General features: G+C 41.9%; 1 long non-coding RNA gene across 1 annotated transcript; it reads right to left on the bottom strand.

The window, feature by feature from the left end:
* Window positions 1-10,684: 10,684 nt before the first annotated feature.
* On the bottom strand, window positions 10,685-16,554 carry LOC310785552. The gene is made up of 3 exons (XR_014553183.1): window positions 16,432-16,554; window positions 12,938-13,017; window positions 10,685-11,987 (listed from the first exon to the last, which is right to left on the bottom strand). It is a non-coding gene; the product is annotated as an uncharacterized lncRNA (long non-coding RNA).
* Window positions 16,555-25,415: the final 8,861 nt, after the last annotated feature.

The raw sequence follows: 25,415 nt of genomic DNA, 5'->3' as shown, positions 1-25,415 counted from the left end.
AATGGGAGTTGTGGGCGGGTTCAAGGCGCCGAGAGGAAAAGAGAAGGCTTCTTGTGTGAACGGTTAAGCGTGAGCCGGCCTCAAGCTTCAGTTCTGCTTCCGTTAGGCATCCTATGTGAACAAGGGCTTACCCTTTGTTTTGTTTGGCTGCAATGTTGGTTAAATTGGTCATGGAGAAGGGAGAAAATTGAATCTCAATGCCAAGCTATGGTATTTGAACAAACGACATAGATCCATATGATTTGGCAGCCCAAGACTGGATTACAGACCCTGAACTGAAATAATCAGACGGAAATAGCATATGGGCTAATTAATAATTGCTGCCTGGTTCTTCTTGCTAAATGACAGACATGGCAACGTTTTTCCAGAATCACAAGAGAAAATCAAAACACAGCATCCAACTCACCAACAGAAAGGCAGCGGGATCCTCACAACAAATAAACAAACATAGATACCCAAACACAGCATGACGTCAACTTCACATCCTCTATAAAAGCGTAGGCTAGCCCCCTCATCCTCAGGATGAGAACCAGGCATGTGCACATATAGACGTCAAAGGGGCCTTAAGCCCCTGCCATTTTGCCCTCCTATAGAGAGGCACCACACGCATACACCCAACACACATCTGCAGTATTCTGAGCTTCTCTTCAGCTCTCTCTACCTGTGATGTCATCCACCAGGACCATGGGACTTGTAGTCCATATTGCTCCACTCAGCAAGACAGCAAATAACACAAAGAGGAATCACGGAAATATTCACGCAGGCAAAACTAGCTCCACTGAACAACGAGGGGGAAAAGATGGAAGCGATGGCACTAGAGCCCGTAACAGTGTTGAAACAAAAGGCGACACACTGACACTTCCCCTGACAGAAATGTTTCTGTGCAAAAGCAGAAAGCACAGAAAGAACAGACTCTTTATACGTTTGACTATGGAGTCCATGTCGTGGCTTTAGATTAGAACAGACCTGCGTGGTGGAGTAGAGGAGCCCTGTTCTAAAGAAGGCTGTATGGTGGCGTAGTGATAAAGTGAGTCGTGAGACTTTCCACTCTCCCGGTCCCTCGCCAGACTCCGAGCTTATGTAACAGCTCTCTCTGAGGGGCCGATAAGCGAAATCTCCCAACGCGGGAAATGCTTTGTGCACACGTACTGTATTGCATGCTTGTTGTCGTTATACACAATGCGACCACGGCTTAGCCTACAACATGATCTATCACCAGTGTGATGGTGGTGAAGGGCCGCTATAGTGGCTGGAGTGCCGCGCTCGGGGAGGGAAATCGGCCCGCCATGCAGAGCGTGAGGTCTCGCAAATTCTCATAGCCTTCGCGGTTTCTTTCATGCTTTCAAACCCGACAGCAAATCCCCAGGCTGCTGTACCAGCGGGATGCTAAAGAGACACATTAACAACATTAACAGGTTTCAAATTGACTGTGATGAAGTTTGTGCTGCTCTGTTCGTTTCCATTGGCGGCAGCGAGATAGTCTATGATGAAAGGAAAAGGTGGTTAAAGGGAAAAACAGGACCTTCGATGACTAGCTGAGTGAAAAGCGTCAATAGATTCTGTCACCACAACACTACCTCAGGTGGGAGTTTTTCCTCTGTGGGGAGAGCAGTCACTTGGCTCGTCTTCCAAACTCGGCTGATCTGACCTCAGACGATGGCTTACTATCGATACAAAAGCAGAATAACTGCAAGTGATTTCCCCAAACAACTGTTCTGACCTGAAAGCGCTGCTTTTAAAGTAGTTAAGGTGATATACAGAAGTAAGCGTACTAGGGGGGACATTGCCTCAGAATTTTAAGCGTGGCCTAAATGCGTTTGTGTCACCAGAAACATTCTAAATGAGACATTTAAACAGCTGCTTTTTTTTGGGGGGGGGGGGGGTCTCTGACCTTAATTGCTGCTGCAAGCCAAGTTTCTGTCACATTTTAATTGACTTAATCCTTGCTCAATGTCAGCCCCAGCTCCTGAGGCCCATCCACATACATTACATTACATTACATTACATTTACATCCATCCACATAGCCTCGTTAATGCACAACAATCACATTACACATCACTGTGAACAACTGTGTCTGTGTCAAGAACACCCAAGGCTCCATGAGCCGCGTGCTATAAGTGCACCCCACCTTAGTCCTGGGTGAAATAGCCCCATGGATCTTCATAAAGGGGCCACTAGGGCTTCCTGCACCACAGAAGCTGACATCCATCTGAGTAACCCAGGTTCCTAGATGGAAGGAAGGAAGGAAAATGGGGGGTCTCATCTATAAGAGAGAGAGACAGAGAGAGAGAGAGAGAGAGAGAGAGAGAGGGAGGGGAGAACAATGAATGGAGAGTCTGTGGCAAGTGTGCCCAGCAACCATCAATGCCTGCACGTGGGTGTTCACCCTGGCCCAGCGTGGAGAAGGACTAGAGACAGGGATGGATGGACATCTTGAGGGGAGGTCAGTCAGGCAAACTGATCACAATACAGTAACAGAGGAGCAGGACAGTTTCAGGAGGGAGGAGGCGGTGCAGTAGAAAAAGAGTCGCAGGAAACGCGTTAACCCATGACGCTGCCAGGTGGTTTTGTTTTCACTCGTGTGATCTGATCTCATGATCTGGCACTCTTTAGAAAAGTGTGATTTCAGAAGAAGTAGGAGGAGAAAAAGTAGGAAGACTTTACAATGGAAAGGAGACGAGAGAGATACAGTAATGGAAAAAATTAGATAAATGTGCCTAATTTTCCTGTGTAAACGTGAGGCCTGGTCAAGGACTAATGCCACAGTGTGGACCCCCAGTTAATAAGATTTTGTCCTGGGGTCCCCCATCTGATAGGATTTTGGCTTTTATTTGTTTTATTACAGAACGTGTATGAAACTCATGACCAAAACAATCATACATTCTGTACATTCTGTCAAACGGGTGATTTAGCTGATTACACACCTTCAAGAGAGGAGGAACTAATCAGTGAAATCACGATCGGCAGGCGTATAAATTATGCGTAGGCCTACACACAGAAAGAATCCATAAGGCATTTTCCACAGAGGCACTGGTATTTAGAGAGAGAGAAAAAAATGGTTGTGAGAATGTGCGTACCTCCAGGCTTCACCACATGTGTTCACAGTGAGTCAGCTGAGTGTGATATAACAAGGTGCATAGAGAAGGATGATGTCAAAGATTTGGGGATTTGGGCAACACTTTACTTGGCTAGCTATCTAAGTCTAGTAAGCTAGGTACAGTAGCCTCCCTGCTAAATTCAATCAGTCATTATAGTTGCAATTCCTGAGATTGCTATGCAAATTGATGAAGTCCTCATGTATTCATTCATTGAGGTAATGTGATTTTTAAATATGTCAATCATCCAGGTAGAGTTTCCCACATTAAGTGTTCAAAATGACCGCTGTGGGAATAAATACATTTCATTATGTATTGCGTGTGTGTGTGTGTGTGTGTCTGTGTGTGTGTGTGTGTGTGTGTGTGTGTGTGTACACACACATGTGCGTGCATGTATGTGTGTGTGTGTGTGTGTGTGTGTGTGTGTGAGGATGTATGTATGTGTATGTGTGGGGGGTGGATGGATGGGTGGGTGTGAATGTGCGTAACTGTATTGTCTGTTTGTTGTTTCATGTCTTGGGTCTCTTACTAGAAGCATTTCTTGCTTCTTTGGACTCTCCCTTTCACGTGCCGTATGTTGTCTATTGTATTCAACTGTGAATCTGCATGTTCCTTTGTTTTGTGATGGATGAATAAAATCTGAATGTGAATCTGAAGGCCACTGTACTGTGGCGAGTGATCTTTGCTTGATGGCAGCATTTTGTTCATTTACCATACGTTTTATAAACCAACAAAGATGTTGTACTCCCACTTGAAGTAGCATAAAGGATGCTACCTTTTCAGTATGCTCAAGTCGACTGCTTATAGCTGAAGGGAGTCCACAGAGACTGCAGCGAACGATCTTGACGATTCATATAATGCATCATATCCTCTTCTGGGAATCTTTTTTGCACATCTTATAAACTGGCAACAGAGATTTCACGCGGGGCATCCTATACGCTGTAGCTTTAGAAATGTGTCAGGCTGTAATAGGCTTGAGGAATGGTGTTTCAGATCCACCATCCTCCTTCTCCCGCACCTTGGGATACGGTACCAAGAAGTAACATGGAATATGGCCCCCATGATTCCCGTCAAAGTGTTGTTGTGTCTGTGCTGTGATGATGGAGTTGCACACAGTGTTGTCCCCATGCCACAGTACCACAACTATCACAGTGTAAATCCATTACCTTGTCAAGATATGAATACAAATGAGGATGGCCAAGGCACGTTAAAACATGTGACTGTGCTACTTTCCAACTAGCTACCTCATGCAGGATTGCTGCGGGAATCAAACTCACACATTTAATTAGAAATGTCCATATGACTTGTGGTATATTTTTTCAAGTGGCCTAAATTATTCGTGGTCTGACCTGAGGAACCGTAGCAGCCATGGGGAACAGCGATGAAAGCAGAAAGTCAGTCACCATCATTGAATAAATAGCCTGCTCTTTTGATCTGTACATGGACACCTGCTTCACAACCAAACTCATGAAATATCAGCCCTTGGTAGAATATATTACAACTCTACAGCTGTCAACTCATTGTGCTTGTGTTTGGGAGTCTGGGGCATGTCCACAAACTCGTGCTCCGTGGATTGCAACTAGGCGGGCTGCTAAAGCCTGATGCAAAAAAATTAGCAAAATACTGCTCCATCTCAGCCATTATAGGCAGCCTCTTTATCTGGAGAAGACGATGCTTTGTATACCCTTGAGTGCTAAACATGCTTACATATGTCAGTTTGCATACTTTATATTTGTCATCATCTTGCTGCAATGTCTTTTCCTGTGCTTAAGAAGTACATGCATCAGTGTCTGGTTCAATATAAATGTACTGTACTGCGGCCTTCTTCTAAAATGTTTGGATCTGTAATATTTGGGTAACACTTTACAATAACGTACACAAATACTGTAGTAGTTACTAGTAAACTAATCATGAACTAATAGTTAGTTAATGAGTAGCTAAGGAATAATTTGTCATTAGTCAATCACTAGTTAATCATAGTTAATGAGTAGGTAGTCATTAGTTAATGATTAGTATCTAAGTTCCTGAGTAGAGTAGTTAATCAATACTTAATGATTACTACATGTCAGCTCGTGAATATAGGAGTTAATCATTAGTTACTGATTAGTCGGTCAGTTCCATGAGTAGAGTAGTTAATCGTTCGTTAATGATTAATAAATGTCAGTGTGTGAATATATTAGTTAATCATTAGTTAAGGTCACATTGTGAGTATAGTAGTTAATCATTAGTTCTTGATTAGTTGTTAGTTCCTTAGTAGAGTAATTACTCATTAGTTAATGGTTAGTCAATGGTCAGTTTGTGAGTATATAGTTAATTGTTAGTTACTCATTACTTAAGTATTACCTGTCCATTAGGCACTCTTTTTGTGTACCCTATTGTAAAGTGGTGCATCATACTCAGTAGTTTATGAATACTGAATCATTACTTAAAGTCTCCTAGTGACTGAGAACCAGAGGTCTGAGAGCAGGTCACGTGGGGGCTGGGTTTACCCAGGCTAGCCCATATGCGCCACAAATTAATTGTCCTGGGGAGCCGAATCCTGACACAGCACCTAGATGCCTTCAAGCCATTATCAACTGTGGTGGTTCATCACATCCCTCACCAATATTCAGTGATAATGACAGAGGCCTCCACCCACGTAAGTATAGAATGAAGTACGCTGCAATTGTGAGTTATACGTTCAGTTAACTTTGTGGGTTGAGCAAGTACTGACTACAGTACTGGCATAGAACTTTAACGCAAACCGTTATGCTATTACAAGCCATATATTGTCTCTTCATAGCACCCTCTTGGACTTCTGTTCAAAGATGAGAACAAAACTGGGGACTTGGTGGATGTTCTACAGCACCTCCAGAAAGAGTAAGTACTGTATGAACTAAGGCAGGGGTGGGCAAAATCTTTGGCACATGTGTTTCATAAATTCCAAGGCAGGTCACTAATTTATCTGACGTCAGTATTTGTGCATTTCAGCACGCGTTGTTTGACGCAAAGTGACACCTGCACCAACTTAGTGCTTTTCTACCATGCACATACATTGATGTGGCGCATTAACATATTTCATGTAGGTATGTTCCAAAGGGCCCACATGGAGTGGCCAGCGTATTGGTGGGCGGGGACAGGCTGTCGGAGGGGAGCAGTCGGAACATACAGTGGGCCTTTGCTGAAGGAGAGAGCAGTGAAGACAGACTAGAAGGCCTTGTCTTCAAGTTTGAGGATTGGCATGCAATCCGAAACCTGTTTGAGGTAGGTGAGCTCGCTCAATGTATCAGCTCAAACTGATTAATCACAGCAATATGGATTATCAGCTGATTCTTCACCCACTACACCCACAAAACAATGTTTTCAGAATGTTGTCTTCGAATATTTCTATCCCGCCTCAAAAGCCATCTCTTCTCCACCGTCTTCTCCTAGTCTCCCAACTCTCCTCCCCCATCCATCGCTGTCTGTCTGTCTGTCTGTCTGACCCATGTTTTGTCCACTTTTGTTTGACTAACATCGTCTCCTCAGTGGTTACTGTACAGCGTCTTTTAGTTTATGTAAAGTGCTCTTTGTTATTATTATTATTATTGTTATTATTAGTACTATATGTGTCACCACGGCGCATCAGGTTAAAAGAATCCAGCCACCATAAATTTGACATTAGTCTGGTGGTCCTCTACATCAGTGATTCCGAGCAGCTTGCAGGGGGTAATTGGAAAGATTTAAGATTACAATTTACTTCCAAAATGATAAAAAAAAAAAAAAAAATCATTCCAAGTCATTTCTTAAGCCCAATGTTAAAATGGTACGTGCGTGCTGCAACTATTCCCCCTGGCAAGTGTCAACTATTAAGCTGATAAATGGCATAAAAACATTCCATTGCTGTCACTCCAGAAACAGGTTTAGGGGAGTCTGGCGACAAAAGGAATAAAAGGCCAAGCCCAAACATTGGCAGTTCATTGAACAAATATTTTGTATGGATTTACTTGTATGTCTGCATATCCAACTAAAAGTTATAGAACAAATTTAGGAGAATCATCAACATGCATGAGTGAGGGGGTAGGCCTACTATTGGCATGGAAAAACAGCTTAAGGGGTACATAAGACATAAAAGGTTGGGAACCACTGCTCTACATGCCATCTGCTTCTTCCTGCTCCTCGCCCTGTTCTCATCATCTTACAGGTGCAGCAACGCGAAACAAGGTCTGCATGCTGCATTCAATGCATATAAAGAGTTTGTGCATAAGGACACTGCTGCTCTCTTTCTGGCTGCCACAATGGACCATTTTGGATTGAAGGATGTCACAGGTATACAATTTATCCTCATCACTTAAACAGTCGAGTGCAATTATGGTCACATACCGGCTGGTCACTATATATTCTTTCTAAACATCTTAAAGGAACACTCCGCCCATTTTCAACCAGCTTTGTATCATTAGAACATCAGTAGTATATCAGAAAACTGTAAACGGTTTTGAAGTCTGTCATTTAATTTGACAGTTATTGAGTGTTAAAGTGTGGACCAGTGACATCACTGGTCCACACTAACTCAAATTAATAACTCATTAACTCAAATCAACTCTCAATAACTGTCAAACTATTCATCATTCATCTAGTTTGACAGTTATTGAGAGTTGATTTAAGTTAATGAGTTATTAATTTGAGTTAGTGTGGACCAGTGATGTCACTGGTCCACACTTTAACACTCAATAACTGTCAAATTAAATGACAGACTTCAAAACCGTTTACAGTTTTCTGATATACTACTGATGTTCTAATGATACAAAGCTGGTTGAAAATGGGCAGAGTGTTCCTTTAACACTTAGTAATAATTTTAATAAGAACTTAACTTTTTAAAAGGCGAACACTGACAGATAAATAATCAAATTGGCCACCCACTCAGTGGTAAATTATTAATTTCAGTCAAAAATCTCCTGCCCACTTTCACATCCAACGTTTGGCAGGTGAAAAGTCCTTCCCTGCTATGCATCTGAATTATTATTTTTGAATTGTTTAAATATCATGGCTCTTTTGTCATGTGTATTGCTTCCACAAATATCGAACTGTAATTATCGTTTCTTTTACTATTATGTTTCAACAGATGTCCCTGACGGCTTCATCCCCGACCACATCACGACTGGTTCACCAGATGTGAAAAGGAGCTGGCTGCATGAAGCTGTGTCCCAAATTGTCGACTGGTTTGTCATGTTTAATGACATCCCAGACCTTGTAACCGGTGTCAGAGACAGCGCCAGCGACCGGCCTCTACAGGGGAAGAAGCTCCCATGCCGCATGCCAGGTTGTCCCATCACGTACAAATACAGCAAGGCAAGGGAGAACCATGAGAAAAAAGAACATGGCTTAACAGTACCTTCTGGAGTATCAGATACAGCTAGGCCTACTTCAGTGGACCACAAAAAAAGCCACACAGAAGCAAGACTGAGCTTTGGCTTCTTCCTGTCCAACATGCAGGATGCAGTGAAGGAGGGAGATGGGGAGAGGTTGTTGAGGTTGTATACTGTAGCAATTTACTGTAATTTGGGGCCCAAATTATTTATTCTGTATATCAATGACATCTGTAAAGTATCGAACTTGCTCAAATTTGTTGTCTTTGCTGACGACACAAATATTTTGTGCTCTGGGGATGATCTGCAGGAACTTTTCAATGTAGCAAATACAGAATTAAATAAATTAAAATGCTGGTTTGATAAGAATAAGCTATCATTAAATCTGAACAAAACAAAATTCATCATTTTTGGAAATCGAAAAATCAACACAAAACTTTGTTTGGAAATTAATAATGTAGAATTAGAAAGAGTATACGAGAACAAGTTCCTGGGTATTACAATAGATCACAAACTATGCTGGAATCCTCACATAAAGTATTTGTGCGCAAAGATAGCAAGAAGCATCGGAATACTGGGAAAAACAAGACACATCTTAAATCAGAAAGCACTGCATACCTTATACTTACACTTATTGAACCTTATCTGTCATACTGTATTGAAATCTGGGGTAATACTTACAAAAGCAACCTACAAAAGATATGCACATTGCAGAAACGAGCCATAAGGATAGTACATCAAGTTGGTTATCTAGAACACACAAACAGTCTGTTTTTAAAATCTCACACTCTGAAGTTCATGGATATGGTAAAATATAAAACCGGGCAAATTATGTTTAAAGTTATTAACAAGATGATGCCAGAAAACATTCAACACATGTTCTCTGGTAGAGATGGGGGTTATTATTTAAGAGGATCACTGAATTTAAAACAACCAAAGGTTCGCACAACTCGAAAAAGCATGTGCATCTCTGTTTGTGGGGTGCTGCTTTGGAATGGCTTGGACGAAATGATCAAAAGGAGTACCGGTAATCATATAGGAAATTTCAAAAGAATCTATAAACTATCAATCATGGACATGTATAAGAGAGAGCTTGAAAAATGAGTATTGCACTTAGTATACTTAATTTCACATTCCGTAGCATTAAGTGGGATTGCCTATGGTAGGCTATCTGTTTTGTATTGTAAAGCAGCTATTATTATTATTATTTAAACCTTATTTAATGAAGTAGTAAGGAGGGGCAGGACTAGATAAGCATGGCTTCTTTCTGTCCCTTCTCGGACATATAATATGTTGTTTTGTAAATGAATGTGTTTTTAATTTCTGTTCGAGACAAATAAAAAATTCAATTCAATTCAATGTTATTCTACAAGGCCCACGGTCACAGCCAATATGCTTACAGTACACTCCTGCTGACCTTGCAGATCAAAGCCACTCTTTCCCCTCGCTTGGCACACAGTTTGACCTGGAATAGGTTCTGGAATGGGAAAGAATATCCCCCTCGATTTGCACATGGAACACCTCAACAACTTTTTGAAGTCTTTCCTGAAGCGCAGCGGTCCAAACATGACCGAGAAAGCAGCAGACAGGGCCAGCAAGTCCACTGGCATCCTAAAGGACCTTATGGACACCACAGACACAGAGCTGGGTGTCTCAAAGTCCTGCGGCACACATAAAGAAAGTAACTAGACAGAGGACATCCTAGCACTTGTTGAGGTTGTCAGAGAGGCCGAGCTCTTCAGAGACCAACCAGGCAGACAGTTCACAGCGTTCCCCAATTTCCAAAGAAACCTGCTTTCCAAAGTGAAGCACATTGAGTTGTGGGCCTGGATGAGGAGCAAATTGAAGGAGTGGAGGGAGGTCCCCATTTGAAAAGGGACTAACAAAAGAAAGACAGAACTGCTTACCTAGGTGTTCGAACTTTTATCTGTAAATATTTATCATATTTGTATATACTTAATGTTTGGATTTGATTCAGTGTTGTTTTCACATTAAACTTTTTTCATTTACTTCAATGTTGTTTTCATTATGTTTGCTAGTAAATCTATTCCAGAACAAGTTATGTTTCTCCACTATCTGTAAGTTAGTTCATGTGTGTCACTGTCCTCAATGTAAAATGGCAAATTTGGATTAATGCTTCCACAATCATTATTTGAAAAAATAATAGCTGAAAAGAAACACCATCAGACCGTTTTGAAAAACACAAACTTTTAATCAATCGCTTATATGGCAAAACCAATTTATTCATGATCATTTATCCAACTAAACAAGTCCACTGAACAAGACACTCCAACGGCTGAAGTCGACACCCCATCTCCAGAGTCATGTACAAGAGCCTCTAATGGCCTACTGCTGAATGCTATTCCCATGAGTCTGTGCTGCTGTTTGTTGATCCTTTCTCAAAGTCCTCCTCATCTTCCTCATCAAAGTACCCAGTATAATTCATGTCTGGCTCAGTGTAGCTATCCTCTTGATCCTCTTGAGGAGTAGGCTCTATAGCCTCAATATCAGCAAATACTTCACTGATTATTAGCAGAATTTCTCTGGCATGTTTTAATCTGAATACTGGAAGGTTTTTAACAATGTAAGCCAAGTCAAATATGTGTGTGCTGTGTTCTACAACTGCATCAATAAGTTCAGCACCGAATCCAGTACATAATGACTTGCTAGTGTAGATATGTGCTGTATGTTTAGCTAAACAGCTCATGTATTCCTCTAACATGTCACGGATTAAAGATTTCTCCTCCTGTGTTACCACTCTACATTTCCCTTGAAAGCTAACATCCTGTTCTATTACCTCATATTTGGGAATAGGCTCTGCACAACCTTCATGTTTACATGCACATACTGAGTGGCAATAGGTACAGCACAGATGCCCTGGCTCAACACTTGTGGTCTGCTCTTCAAAATGACCGTACAGCGCTTTTCTAAAGCAGCTCTTAGTGCCTGTCTTTTCAAGTTCTTTAACATCTGCATTTACTATTGTAGTTTTTTTTATGGCATACAAAACAGCATGTGACTGCAACCCATTTCTGCCAGCCCTTCCAGCCTGTTGAACAATGTCTTCAACATCCCCTGGCAAGCCATACATGACAACATGTGAAACATTTGGAAAATTCAAGCCCATCCCAAGAGCTATTGTTGCTACAACAACTCTGCAGCTACCCTCTCCATTAAAAGATGCCAAAACTCGGTCTTTGTTCTGTGGCAGTGTGTGACTGTGGAACATTCCTATCAGAAGGTTTTTAGCCTGACGATCTGGGTCTCCGTCGACCCAAGCATCTTCCCCCAGTTCAGCTTTAAGATAGTTGAACACTTTTCCTACTGACTCAAGTGATGTGCAATAGATTATGATGGGTGACATCGATAGCCCCTTATCTTTGACCTCCTTCACTACCCAGTCCATACAGTCTAAGTTGTCGTCAGGAACCAGACTCAGTCCCAGCCTGATGTTTTTCCGGTTTGGGCTAACAGTCACTTGAGCTGCAGCCTCCATACTCAGCAGCTTGGTGACACGGCCTCTGCTCTTGGTATCAGCAGATGCAGTCAAGGCTAACACAGGTGTACCTGAAAAACAAATAAATGCACACATGCATCAACAAACAGTCATTGTAACAACATAGAATTTGGTAGAATTCTAAAAGGAAAAGAAGTAGGTGATTTACAATATTTGCCAGTGTCAGGTGAGGTTAACACTGTTGCTTTTCCAAATTTAATATTGTCTTTAAATGACAGCTAAGAATATACCTAATATTTGTATTCATAAACTTGAACAGCACTAACTTAGATCAAACGGTTCCGGGTTTTTTTTATAATCAGGGCTGTAGTGGTAAAAAAAGGTGGGTAAACTATACTTTTTATACTATTTTTGGGGCAGCATTCTCACGTGGCACGCCGCTATAACGGCGGAGAAACTATAAGCTTCAGTCACCCATATACAAGACAAGATATGAGACTAGAACCGCTTAATCTGAATCATATAATACCGGTAGTATATTTAGACTATGAGTATATCAGGAGGTTCCCCACATTTCTGAGTAGCCAGCCACATAGGAAAAGTAGCTGGTTAAGGGATGGACTCACAAGGGGGGTCCGGGGGATGGTCCCCCGGAAGAAATGTTTGTACATTTTAAAGTAAAATGCATCAATCTGGTGCACTTTGAGAGCAAAATTAAGAGGCTAGAGGTGCACTTTGAGAGCAAAATTAACTAAAATTTTAAAACTCGCCCAATAATAAGAGACTAAACTATCTTCAGAGGTAAGTAAACTAAAAGTGAGTAAACTATATTGGAAAATGGAAAAGGTGCGTAAACTACGTTTACCCGCGTTTAACCAGCACTACAGCCCTGTTTATAATACCCCCCACCCCAACACAACCTTGCAAGGCAGCAGCACAATGCAGACCCCTCACATACAATCAATGCAGATCTGAGGAGACTTACCCCCTTTTCTGAATTACTATTAATTAATAATGGATTTCTTCAAGGAGCGTTACTGAAGTGTATTTCAAAACTCACCTTCTTTGGCAATGGATCGAAGCTCCCCTAGCTTGGCAAAGCTCTCTCTGAAGGCTGGCTGCTTTTTGTCCCCCTCTCCCCTGTTTGAAAGAAAATTATATCCAACAATGAGTCTTGGTAATTAAGTTTACCAATAACGTGCGTAGTTGATAACAGTACAGCAATACAGTTACAGTATCAGACTCAGTGTAAGATGTAGTGTTTAATGTCTTATGTTGTAGGTTGGGATAAACATCAAACACTTCATCTTACAGTAAGTATGAGACTGTAACAGTATTTTTATAAGCCTGTTCATCTTCAGCGATCAGTTTTACAGTCGTTTAACATTCAATTATACAACCATTAAACGTTGTTTAACTTACCATTTGTATGTGACGTGAACTTCATCAACGACAATCCCCACTAGGTTTTCACAGTACACTTTTGAGGAAAGCATATTCTGCCATTTATCGTTAAGTAGCCAAGACTCTGGACTACCAAAAACAAGCTGGTATCGCCCATTGAGGATGTCGGCGTGACCGTCAATTAGGGTTGCACAGTATACCGAAATTTCAATACTTTTTCGATACTTTTTATTAAAAACGGTTCGGTATTGGAAGCTCCCAAAGTTCAGTACCATCACTTTAACTGGTCGTTGCTGTGCTTTTAAAATGAAGTTGCGGGATTCCTCGTCTAATTAACGTTACATGTGACGCAACAAATAAACAAATTTCCCGGTGTCTCTGCCATCACACTGGATTTCAACACTAGCGGGAGACTTCTCCCTCTCCAGCAAATGTACACAAATGTTATGCGTAACGAACATGAATCTAACCGAGGGAGAAAGCTAAGCTAAAGTAGCTAACAATAACTAGCGTGTCAGCGTTAGCTAGCCGACCTGAAAAGCATGTAAACCGCGCTGAGATTAGTGAGAGTCGGTAAAAGGAGGAGAGACCCGCGAGTGCTTGTGCAGAACTGGTGCACGTTGTGTACATCGGGTAATGAGCCGCTGTTATGAAGATTAAAGCGAGATTCACAGAGTTGAGAGCAGACAAACACTCGCAGCTGCATCATCCTCTCCAGTCTGCCTGATGCACGACGCCTTCAGGACCCGTCGGTAAAGCCTGCGCGTGTGGCCTTTGAGTGACACCTGTAATATGTCCCGAAATAACCTGGGTTACCCTTACTATGTTATCGTGTGTTACTGGACAGACACACTAATAACTTTTCAGTCTGAGCCATCTTACATAGCCTACAGTGTGCTGTGCCAGTGCTGCAGTTCATATTTTTCTATTGTGTTCTATTTTCAATGAGACAGGCAAAGGACCTGTCTCAAACATTGACTGATACCACAGGATTGTGCAATGTACATGGCTATATAATTTGTAAAGAGTGTAAAGAGAAATATTGGTATTAAGAGATGCATAGTCAGTGCACATCAGTGGTTTCCAAACTTTTTGTGCCCAAGGCACACCAATGGCACAACAAAATCTCAAGGCACACCTATATAGCCTAAGTTTATCAGTGCAAAATAGCCTCTATTACTCTTATCACTCTAAAAAATTTTTTTTTTACTAATGTCAAATAGCCTACAATTTGACAAAATATATTTCTCTAGGAATTAATTTGAAACTTTGCAAAATTACTACATCAAAGCAGCAACACACCCACTTTTTGTATAGTTTAAACTTTTAGGCTACATTTGCAATTGCAATAATGCAAAATCCCAAGGCACACCTGGACTTGTCCTAAGGCACACCATTTGGGAACCACTCGCCTACATTATGGTGTTGTTCTAACACAGAGAGACATTCAGTTAATATGGCGTTATTCTTCTAACACAGAAACATTCAGTTAGTTATTCCTCTAATACAGAAACATTCAGTTAATATGGTGGTCTTCTAACACCAGAGAGGCACATTTCAAAAGGTGTCCTTCAATCCCACAGTGACTGTTAAGGGTGTTACTAAACCTTGAATTTGTTAATGTGATCAACCTTGTGGACATTCTGTTTCTTATCCATTAGTATCGAGTACCGTATCTGTATCGAGTATCGTGATACTAAACCTGGTATCGGTATCGAAGTCAAAATTTTGGTATCGTGAAAACCCTAGCGTCAATATCTCCGAGTTGCATTAGAGCAGTGACTCCCAGGCAGCTCCCTCGCCTCTTTGATTTGATCTGCAATAAGGGCAGCCAACGGAGACATGATGATCAATATAGGATTGGGCTTTGTCCCCATTTTCTTAACTACCAGTTGGCAGATCAAACTCTTGCCGAATCCAGTCGGGAGAAGAGCGAAAACATCTTTTCCACCCGGAAAAGCCTTCAGTGCCATTTTCTGCGTTTTAATTTTTTTACAAACCCCTGTTAAACAAAAACTGTAGAAGAAGAAAAGCAGCAGTGAGTGTGCTGCGGGGGTGTTCGACTTGTTGACGCCTCGCGTGCCTACGCTCGGCTGCTCTCGTCTGCTTTCCAGGCGAGGCGGCAGTCAACTCAAACGAGCCTAGTGCATTCCTTTATAACTGGGGACTGGTAATCTTACCACTTCAAAGGTCATGAGCTGGGTAGTGACGTCATCAGAGCTGGTATTTCCCATTCCAAACTCGTAGGAGACTCAGCAGCCCCAACCTCAAAATTCCAAGATGGCTGCGCTGTGCAACAACAGTAGTAGTAATCGTAGTAATATTGTTTAGCACTTCTGTTTTGTTTGTGTCTCATTAAAGCCCCATTCAGTAACTTTTCCAACTGCGCCCTCTGCGTGCATTCGTATCGATAACGATATCGCCGTTCAAAGTCAACAAAACACAGCGCCAGAAAGCTCTATGTACATGTTGTGACATCGGGTACTCACCACGTGATGAAATAATAATCCATAGTTCCGTGAAACATAATTTTCGTAGCGAATCCGAATCGAGTTACTTCCTTGCTTTCAGGCAAACAACACTTACGCTGTACAGCGCATGCGCACATCCTTTCCTTTTTTTCGATTGTATTGAAACGGGACGCTGACAGCAAACTGCTTAGTCCCAGTGCTGGCCAATGGAGGGCGGTGTCGGATAAATAAAGCCGAGAGTCTTCCTATTACCAGTCAATCTACCATGTCCTGTGACTAAATAGCTGTTTTTTTACAGTAAAAAATGTCAAAAATCTTACTGATTGGGGCTTTAAATCAGCTGTACACACAGCACTGCCTAACTTCTATGTGTGTGGACATGAGGCTGCAGTGTTTGTATGCGCAAAATGCCATTGTCAATTGTTATTGCTAACAATGGCTAGCCTGGCTAGCGACTGGATCTGATGAACAGTGAACTTCCCAGCTCAAGTTTTCTGCAAATGGAACGCTAACAAAACGGATGTTATATCATTTAGCCTCCACATCCCAGTTATTTTGCGATAAAGGAACGCACGATGGTCTCTTTTGATCTCGCGAGGTTATCCATCTTGCAAGCAAGGTTAGCACATTAGCACAACACAGAACACATGTATCAGACAGAAACAAATTTAAAACGTACCTCGTAGGCTGCTTGTTACTAAAGGGGATAAAACGTCTTGCTTCTAGGTCCTCCTTCCTCTAGGCTGCAGGTTCGGAGTTTAATCTTTTATTTGCTTTCTTTGGTGAGCTCTTGGCTCCGTCGTGGCTCTTTGGTGCTCTCTCTGCTTGCATGTATCAAGGTGTGTGTTACGTTCTCAATTGTCCGATAAACACGGGTGCGTCAGATTAGTTCCGCCTCTAGACTACGAGATTAACGGTAGGACCAAAACAAAAATAAAATTAGCAGGATGCCAACTACAAATTTAAAACTGGCGATGTGAGGCAGTTTACAGTGGTGATCTAGATGGTGATCTACAGTAGGCCGCGGCAATGTTTTTATCTCCTTGTATTCACCTTATTCACCACGCCCACTTTTTCTCTCTTCCGCGTTCGACGCAACGTATTTGTTCTTCCGGTTCAGCGCTAGTTGGCGGCCATTTTCAAATTAAAACGTCAGTATGATGAAGTTTGGCAACATTCAGAATTAAGCTACACTGCGGCCAACATCAGTTACATGTTCATAACTGAATCGTTACTGCTGCGAGGAGCCGATGGCTGTACCCGGTCGGCTTTTTGTTGTGCTCAGCCACAAGCAGCGTCTGGGTGAACGTTACGGGAAGTGTATTCCACAGTCAAATCAGCCAAGCCAAGTTTGTGAACTCTGGCCCTCTTGTGAAGAAACATCCCTCACAACAGAGATGTCGTAGTGCTTCTTTTACACCCTGCAGTTTAAAACCAGCCAAAAGCATGTAGTTATGTAACTGGGAGAAGACATATTAATCACCACCATCTCCATCCATCTCTTTGACTTGTGCCCAAGGGGTGCAGACATACTGTATATATAGTGGTGGGGTGAAGCTTTTGCTCTGGAGATGCTGGATGGATGCGGGATGCTGGCACAAGGTGAGTGAGTGATGACTGCACAAGTGTGATTTAAGCTGTGGTGATGGGGGCTTTATATAGTACCAGGAGAAGGGCATTTATGATGTAATAACTGACGTCATTTGGGCAGTCATAGAGAAGGTGACGTCGGGGATGGTGACGTAATTTAGTGACGTCATTTGGGCTGAGGGGTATGACAGCATGGGGTGCTCTACCTATGCCTTTTGGTCTTCCATGATTGAAATTCAGTCTAGACTACACTTCAATCATGAGAGACTTGTAAGACATTTTAACAATCTCTATTGAATCAGAATAGACAGTTTGAGTATGGCGTATGACTCCATGATGTGACGCTCCTCTTGCTATGAGAGAGGGGGGCGTCAGTGCTGTATGAGATAGAAAATCCCCCAAGTACAGTATGAATGAATAGGTGGTGTGAGTGACCCTCCACAACGCCATACTTGACTGGGTTAAGTGCACTGTGGGCTAAGAATAGCATTTCTGTGGCAGATTATCGGAGGCTATTAGCACACAACGCCAGAGGGCAAGGAGATGGCTGCTGAGCCTGAGTCCGGGGCCTTCCCCACTCGCCATTCGTGGGCTCTGTGGCTCATAGATACAGTTGGTCTGTGTGTGGGAACACCCACAAAATGTTACTACGGCTGGTGCGCGAGACTAGACGGTGGGGGAAAACCCACCAATATATTTCAATGGGCTGACTCACCAAAGGACGGTGCTGCGGCTCTACACTACATGATTGGGGATTCTAGAGCAGGTACACATAGACGTTTGTTCAGATGTGCGTTTACTGCGGGGGTTGAATCCCCGTCTGCCTGGGCTGGGCTAGCAGCTAAATGCTAACTATGCTGAATGGGGATAACGGGAGGATTTCCCCCCATGCTGACCCATTGACCACACGTCTATGATGAGACACCGCCTGAATGTAGGCTACTGTATATGAAACCTTCAATTGTGAGTTGTTTACATCCAGATGAGAATACAACTTGACCAGTAGAGTACGGTTCACTGATTACCTATTGTAGATTTTTCTCATAGGCTAATCATTGACACAACAGTAGCTATGTGATATAAGGCCAGAAGCCTTGTCTAGATTTATAGAGAGCCAAAGTGGAACGTCACTTCCTGTTTCAGCACTGTACCAGAGATTTTCATCCGCCATTTATTTTCCCATAGACATTTTGCAAAATGCTTATAAAAATAGTTTTACTTTGTCAAACCAAACGGTTAAGATATATTTAGAAACAGCTAGAGACCACACAACATTTAACTCAGGCCAAAACGTTAAACAATCGTGGATTTAAAGAAAATATTTTTTCTGGGTTGTTTTTTTAAGTTTTGGTTGGAGTGAAATGTTCTATGGTCTCTCCCGATTCTAAATATAGCTGAACCGTTTGTGTTGACGAAGTAAAAGTATTTTTTACAAGCATTTTACGAAATGTCCTTGGTGAAATAAATGGCGGATGAAAATATAGTGCTGAAACAAGAAGTAGGCGGTCACTTTGCCTATATAGAAGGTAAGAAAGAGGATAGTTTGTCTGTGTGTCTGACCTTTACAGAAGGGCTTCTGGAAAGTGTTCCTGGACAGTGTGAGCTACAGGGTGAGGCCGTATGGAAGGGTGCCACTCAGATGTTTCAGTTGTCAAGAGTATGGTCATGTAGCTGCGGTGTGTGGAGGAGATAAAAGGCGTGGTTGTTGTGGGAAGGATGATTGTGATTCAAAAAAACGAAAAGGACAGCACTCCGAGCTCAAAGATTTATTGCTACACAAAACTCCCACAAGGATGATTGTGAAGCAGTTCCAGTGCTGTTTAGGGACCCCAATCTGCAGAAATATTCAAATAGAATAGGCAGAAATAACACATTGCTGGATGCAAAAAACTGCATGGTTTAGGCCAAAAACTACATGGGATTAGCATAGAGTGGGCATCTCTGTAAAGGGGAGACTCGTGGATACCCTAGAACCCATTCAAATTCACATGAGAGGTCATCAGACCCATGCCAGTTTTTCCCTTGCCAAAATGGAGCCAAAATTTGGAGCGTTATTTAGCCCCCTTCCTGACAATCGAGCATGCCATGGATGGTACCAATGGAGGCATTTAGGGTTTCCATGTACATAATTAAATGATATTGTGAGTTTCATGTGCCATTGTTTCAAAAAAAGAATCAAATGAATACAATTTGATAAGTTCACAATACTGTAGCCCACTGTATTATCCCACACCTGATGGGAGGCAGTGACTACACACTGCTACTCGCTCTTGGATGCACATAGCCTATCTAAAATGCTACTGATGTGTAGCAGCATCAAGCTAGTAGAAAAACTGTGATAAATTAGAGAAGCAGCTACATCTATTAGGTCTTGTTAGGTTTGCTAATACCACCTACTGTAGGCATATGTCTATTATTGTCTACCATGGCACTCAGTCAGTGTGCTTGTGTCTGCACCACCCTGTAGGCATTCCCTTCCTGGATGAGACATCTTCCCATAATTCAATTCATGACCACTAGATGGAGCCAAATGTATATTTGGATCTATGATTTGGATTGAATGGTAACACCTCTTAAATTCACCTGTGGGTTTTGACCATTGTGACTTTTTTGTAATGTATTGGACCATCATTATCACATAGTAGGCTTATGGTAATTCTAGCCACAGAAAGTATATAACAGCACATGAGTTCATGCCTGTAAGAAGACTATAATGAAGAGATCAGGAGGGGAATCATAGGGGCCAGAATGCTATCAATACGAAGACAGATGGCTCCCCCTGCAGTTCACTGTTGATGAGGTGAGAAAATACTGTTCTAACCACAGACTGTAGCTTAGTTTAGTTGAATGCAATGAAAGAAAGAAAGAAAGAAAGAAAGAAAGAAAGAAAGAAAGAAAAAGAAATAAAATGTTATACATTTGTGGATAGGAATGGGAAATATATTTTATATCTGAATTGGATGACAGAATCCAAATGTTATAAGAACATCTTACTATGTCGATATTATGAATTAGGTTTGTGTTTACAATGTTACAAAAGAGATTTTAAGTTTAAATGTGATATTGAACAAAAGAGACACTTGCAGGTAGTAGTCTTTATTATCCCCGAGGGGGGATTCTTCTGTGGAAAGAAGACAAGTCAAAACTCAGTAAGCAAACCTGCCATTTAGGTAGCCAGCCATATAGATCTCCATAGCAACGGGGAGTCTGAACATGTGAGACTAGCCTGTAAGCAATTCTTGAACATTTTTTTCATTCCTTGGCATTGGCACTCCCTGGAGGTCCTAGCTGAGGTCATAAGGTCCTTGACTTTGAAGTGGAAGTGTCAGACAGATCCTTCTCTCAGAATTACAGAATTGTTACTCTGGAATTACCAGACTTCTTGTTTTGTTACCCTGTAACTACGAATTTTTTGTTTTATAAGTAGCCTACCAAATTAATTACACTGTAGCGGGCTGTAAAATAAAACATAACCCAATTAAAGGATGGGTTTACCGATGGGGAATATGAATATATATTAATTCTTAAAAAATCTTAAATTTCGAATCCGTTGAAATTTTTGAAATTGCTTGTTCACAGCCAGAGAAAAAAAAAAATGAAAAAAAAAAATGAAAAAAAAATGGGCCAGGTGACGCGTTTCGACGCGAAACGCGTCACCTGGCCCAATTTTTTTTTTTTTTTTTTTTTTTTTTTTTTTCTCTGGCTGTGAACAAGCAATTTCAAAAATTTCAACGGATTCGAAATTTAAGATTTTTTAAGAATTAATATATATTCATATTCCCCATCGGTAAACCCATCCTTTAACATAATTAAAATAAATTGTTTTTAAGTTAACAATGGAATCAAAGAGAGTACAATCCATTTGTTTAAACAATAGATGCTTGTGTCATTTACTTAAAGGAGAATTCAGTTTATTTATTTTTTACAACCTGGCCATCACATTTTCTGCTTGCAAAATAGATTTTAAGTTTAAATGTGATATTGGACAAAAGAGACACTTGCACTTGCTTACAGACTTTCAAGGTTCAAGGTCTTTATTATCCCCGGGGGGCAATTTGTGAAGCAGCCAGTAGAAGCATAAAAAGACAAACAGAAACAACATTTGTTTGTTATTTAACTATTCAAACATTCTTTACTAACACGAGGGTCCCCATCTGGGAACCCATCGGTTAAACAGATTTTTTTTTCTCTAACCTCTGGGGGCAGCCCCATTGCAACAGGAACTCAAGAGGCGCGGTCAGCAGCATATGTAATTTCACACTTACTTGTCTGTGAATAGTCTAATAAGCAAGGCCGGAACAATACTGACATGGACCCTGGGGCTATGCATTTTTTAAAGGCACCCCCATGTCGCCGTCGAGCCCCCCCCCCCCCCCCCCCCCCCCCCCCGCCTCCATCTCCAAAACAACGATCGCTGCACTGCTTACACACACGACACATCTTATTTCAGAGAGTGTATAATGAAAGCCTGCTAAAGCCTGAACTTAGCTAACTTCTCTGAGCTCAGGGCGATAATAATCACATAATACGTTTCACTGCACTGTTCATCATGCAGTGGTGTCATTTCAGCAAAAGCCAAGGTTTACCCCCCTTTGTGGACATTTTTTGCAAAATCAGCTGTGCAAGAGTCAATTTTGTTGAGTTGTTTCTATGCATTTCACTTGACATAGAAGTAGTAAACTTTTTTTTTTATTATTCCAGTGAATCATAATCATAGTGTTACTTTTTTGTGATAAGTGTTACAACAGGACCTCACAGGCTGTGCATAAAAACGAATGCTGTAAATTGTACAAGGAACCTCTAACCATACCTGTCCACAAGGGGCTGTGAAAAAGAGGGAGATTTTCTGGGGTATCAGTGAATGCCTTATCCTCAATGTACACCCCCCCCCCCCCCCCACGCACACACACACACACACACACACACAAAATTTGGAAGTGAGTTTCGGGAGCAGGACCACGCAATCAATCAGGCCTTCACAGCCACACCTCCCCAGGTCCCCTTTGTCTCCTCTTGGCTCTCGCTTCTGCACCCCTCCCCCCCACCCTCTTGTGTTCTCTCTCCTCCCTTTCTCCGTCTTCTCCTCATTCTGTCTTCCTCTATAGGTAACTAGAAGTAAGGGGTCTGTCGAAGCCGCTTGTCTGCTGGACTCCTCGGAGACCGGATGTAGGCCGGACCCCGCTGAACCTCCCCAAACCACTGACCATCTGCCGAGACGGATCTCACGCTCCACCGAGATGGAGCCCATATACTATAGGCTACTCCGCCGAGATGGAGCTCATTATCCATTCCATTCAAATAAATGGTCAAACTTTCCTGGTTGTTTGTGTGGTCCTTGCTAGTGAATTAATAGAATAAATACAAGGATGTACAGTAAATTACTTTTCTAGTCTTAAATTCATAACTCACAGTAAAATAAATACAGGTAATAATAAGATAAAATAAAAATAAAGATACATTGTACAAAAGATGTGATCAAAAGTGACTAGCATCTAAAATTTACATCACAAAAATGATCAAGTGCAAACATTGAGAGTGTCAGTCAATATTAAATATGGTAGAAGTTTCCCTCTGTGCTTCCACGGCTTGTTTGTGTTTGGCATCAATGTTTAACATGTTTGATAACGTCATTTTCGGTGGGGAGCATAACTTGCAAAACGACATAGCTGGCAAAACGCATAGCTTGCAAAATGCATGGTATTTGCTAATGTGGCTAGCGGTTAGAAACGGGAAGGTCTCGCACTGAAATTTGGCAGCACATCTCTTCTTGGGTCTAGACACACTCCATTTTACAGGTCTCTTACAATATAACTACATATGAACTACAGTTGAACAGACTCACTCCACTTTACAGGTTTGTTACAATGTAACTACATATGAACATCGTTTATAACTATCGGTAATTACTATGTAATTACATTTGGTGTTCATGTGTAATTACAAATAGTTCATATGTAACTAGGGTACCTGTAAAATAAAGGGTTACCAAAAATATTTAATAATACAATAGCACTGGTGCATATAAAAATGAATAGGCTACCTACTTTTGACAAGTGGTGCTTGCTGCAGAACCAAAAGATACAGGCAAGCGAGGAGGAGCTGGAGCTCTCACTCGAAATACAATTGAAATACAAGCCCAGTCTTGCTAGAGCAGGAGATGCTGGAGCCAGACCAAAACACACTCATGAAAATCAAATGGGGAAAAAACTGGAGAAGGAGGAAGAACAATGTCCCTTTATCAAGATAGAAATAGGATAGAATAATTGACTCTTGTGCACAGACTGCTGCTGAAAGCTCGGTCAGTCACCATCTTGCATCAACCTGAACGTTGTGAGGGAATAAAAGTCACTGTCCTCTCTGCCGGACCTGACAACATCTCCACCTCAGAGGAGGCTCTCCCCAGAAGCAAACATTCTTCTGTGGAAAGAAGACAAGTCACAAGTTGACAACTCAGTGAGCAAACCTGCCCTACGAGGAGTCTGAACACGTGAGACTAGCCTAGGCAATTCTTGAACATTCTTTTCATTCCTTGGCATTGGAACTCATAGGTCCTAGCTGAGGTCATAAGGTCCTTGACTTTGACCGGATGAACGGAGTGTCTTTTCCAAATCGGGCAGATCCTTCTCTCAGAATTACAGAATTGTTACTCTTGAATTCCCAGACTTCTTGTTTTGTTACCCTGTAACTACGGAATTTTCCTTTTATAAGTAGCCTGCCAAATTAGTTACCCTGTAGCGGGGCTGTAAAATAAAACGTAACCCAATTAACATAATGAAAATAAATTGGTTTTAAGTTAACAATGGAGTCAAAGAGAGCAATCCATTTGTTTAAACAATAGATGCTTGTGTCATTTACTTAAAGGAGAATTACGTTTTTTTTTTTACAACCTGGACCTCATTTTCTGCTTGGTTTATGTTGTGCTGATCAGTGATCACTCAGAACAGAAATTTCTGAAAATGATTAAGTATACAGTAGAGCTAGAACGCGCCATGCAACGGCCTGGAACAGAGGCTGATAGGGCATGCGTTATCCATGCATTTATTAAGATTAAACCGGACAGACAACCCTGTATTTATTTTGTCACAAACACCATTGTGTGTTCTCCAAGCATAAATTACACAAGATCTTCCCTTCTGTCTCACCACGGTGTGACAGGTGTCAGATGGCACACTAGCTCATGCCTTTTGGTTCTGCCCTTCACTAATGGGATTCTGGGCCAAAATATTTGATCGGTACTCTTTATGCTTTGTCTGCCGACACTTTTGAAACAGCCGCCGACAGAAATGAGGACTTGAGTCGACACTTTCAAGTGTCGGCGAGCAGTGTCTGCTACCTAGTGAAATGTCTAGTGTCGCTGACTACCTCACGATGTGTCGCGCAAGTCTGATTGGCTATATAGATGGCACGCGCTTGTCTTCCTTGTTTTGGTTTTCACTCGATTGAAATGAATGAACGTGTCCCAGCTATTTTTATCAGCCTGTCCTTGATGTATGACTTCTTGAAAATCACGAAGAACATTGTGACCAATTTCCCAGAGAGAGAGGAGGTGAGTTGTGTGTCGTTTATGTGCGTTCCCTCTCTTCTCTTGGCTGTCTACTACTTAGTGTATAGTGTTCGAGTGTCACGTGACCGTTGAACCAAGGCGAACATTCACTGAAGTACAAATGCAACACCATGAGCGACACTTTCTTTTTCGTCTGCGACCATGTGCTGAGCGACACTTTCAGTATAAATTAAGCTTAAGGCCTACAAGATAACCCTGCAGTCGGAGGCAGAACTTGCCATCTTGGGCTGCTCGGAGCAGGGCCGTATCTTGCCCCTTTCGGAACTGCTAACCGCTAACGCTACGCAGTCCCTTATTAGTACACCGCCGAAATAGCGTCCACAGCGAATCAGCGACAAACACTCGTCTTCTTCTGCGCTGCTGTCATAGCGCTCGCTATCACTTCCGGCCCCAGCAGCGCAGAAGAAGACGAGTGTTTGTCGCTGATTCATTTTGAGGAAATGACACCCGGGTTTCAGTGAGGGATTAAACATGTTTATTAGTGGCGCTATTGTTTCAACACCATGCGC

The sequence above is a fragment of the Poromitra crassiceps genome, assembly GCF_964638095.1.
Source record: "Poromitra crassiceps genome assembly, chromosome: 11".
NCBI lineage: Eukaryota > Metazoa > Chordata > Actinopteri > Beryciformes > Melamphaidae > Poromitra > Poromitra crassiceps.
This window is presented reverse-complemented; position numbering and strand designations above follow the sequence as displayed.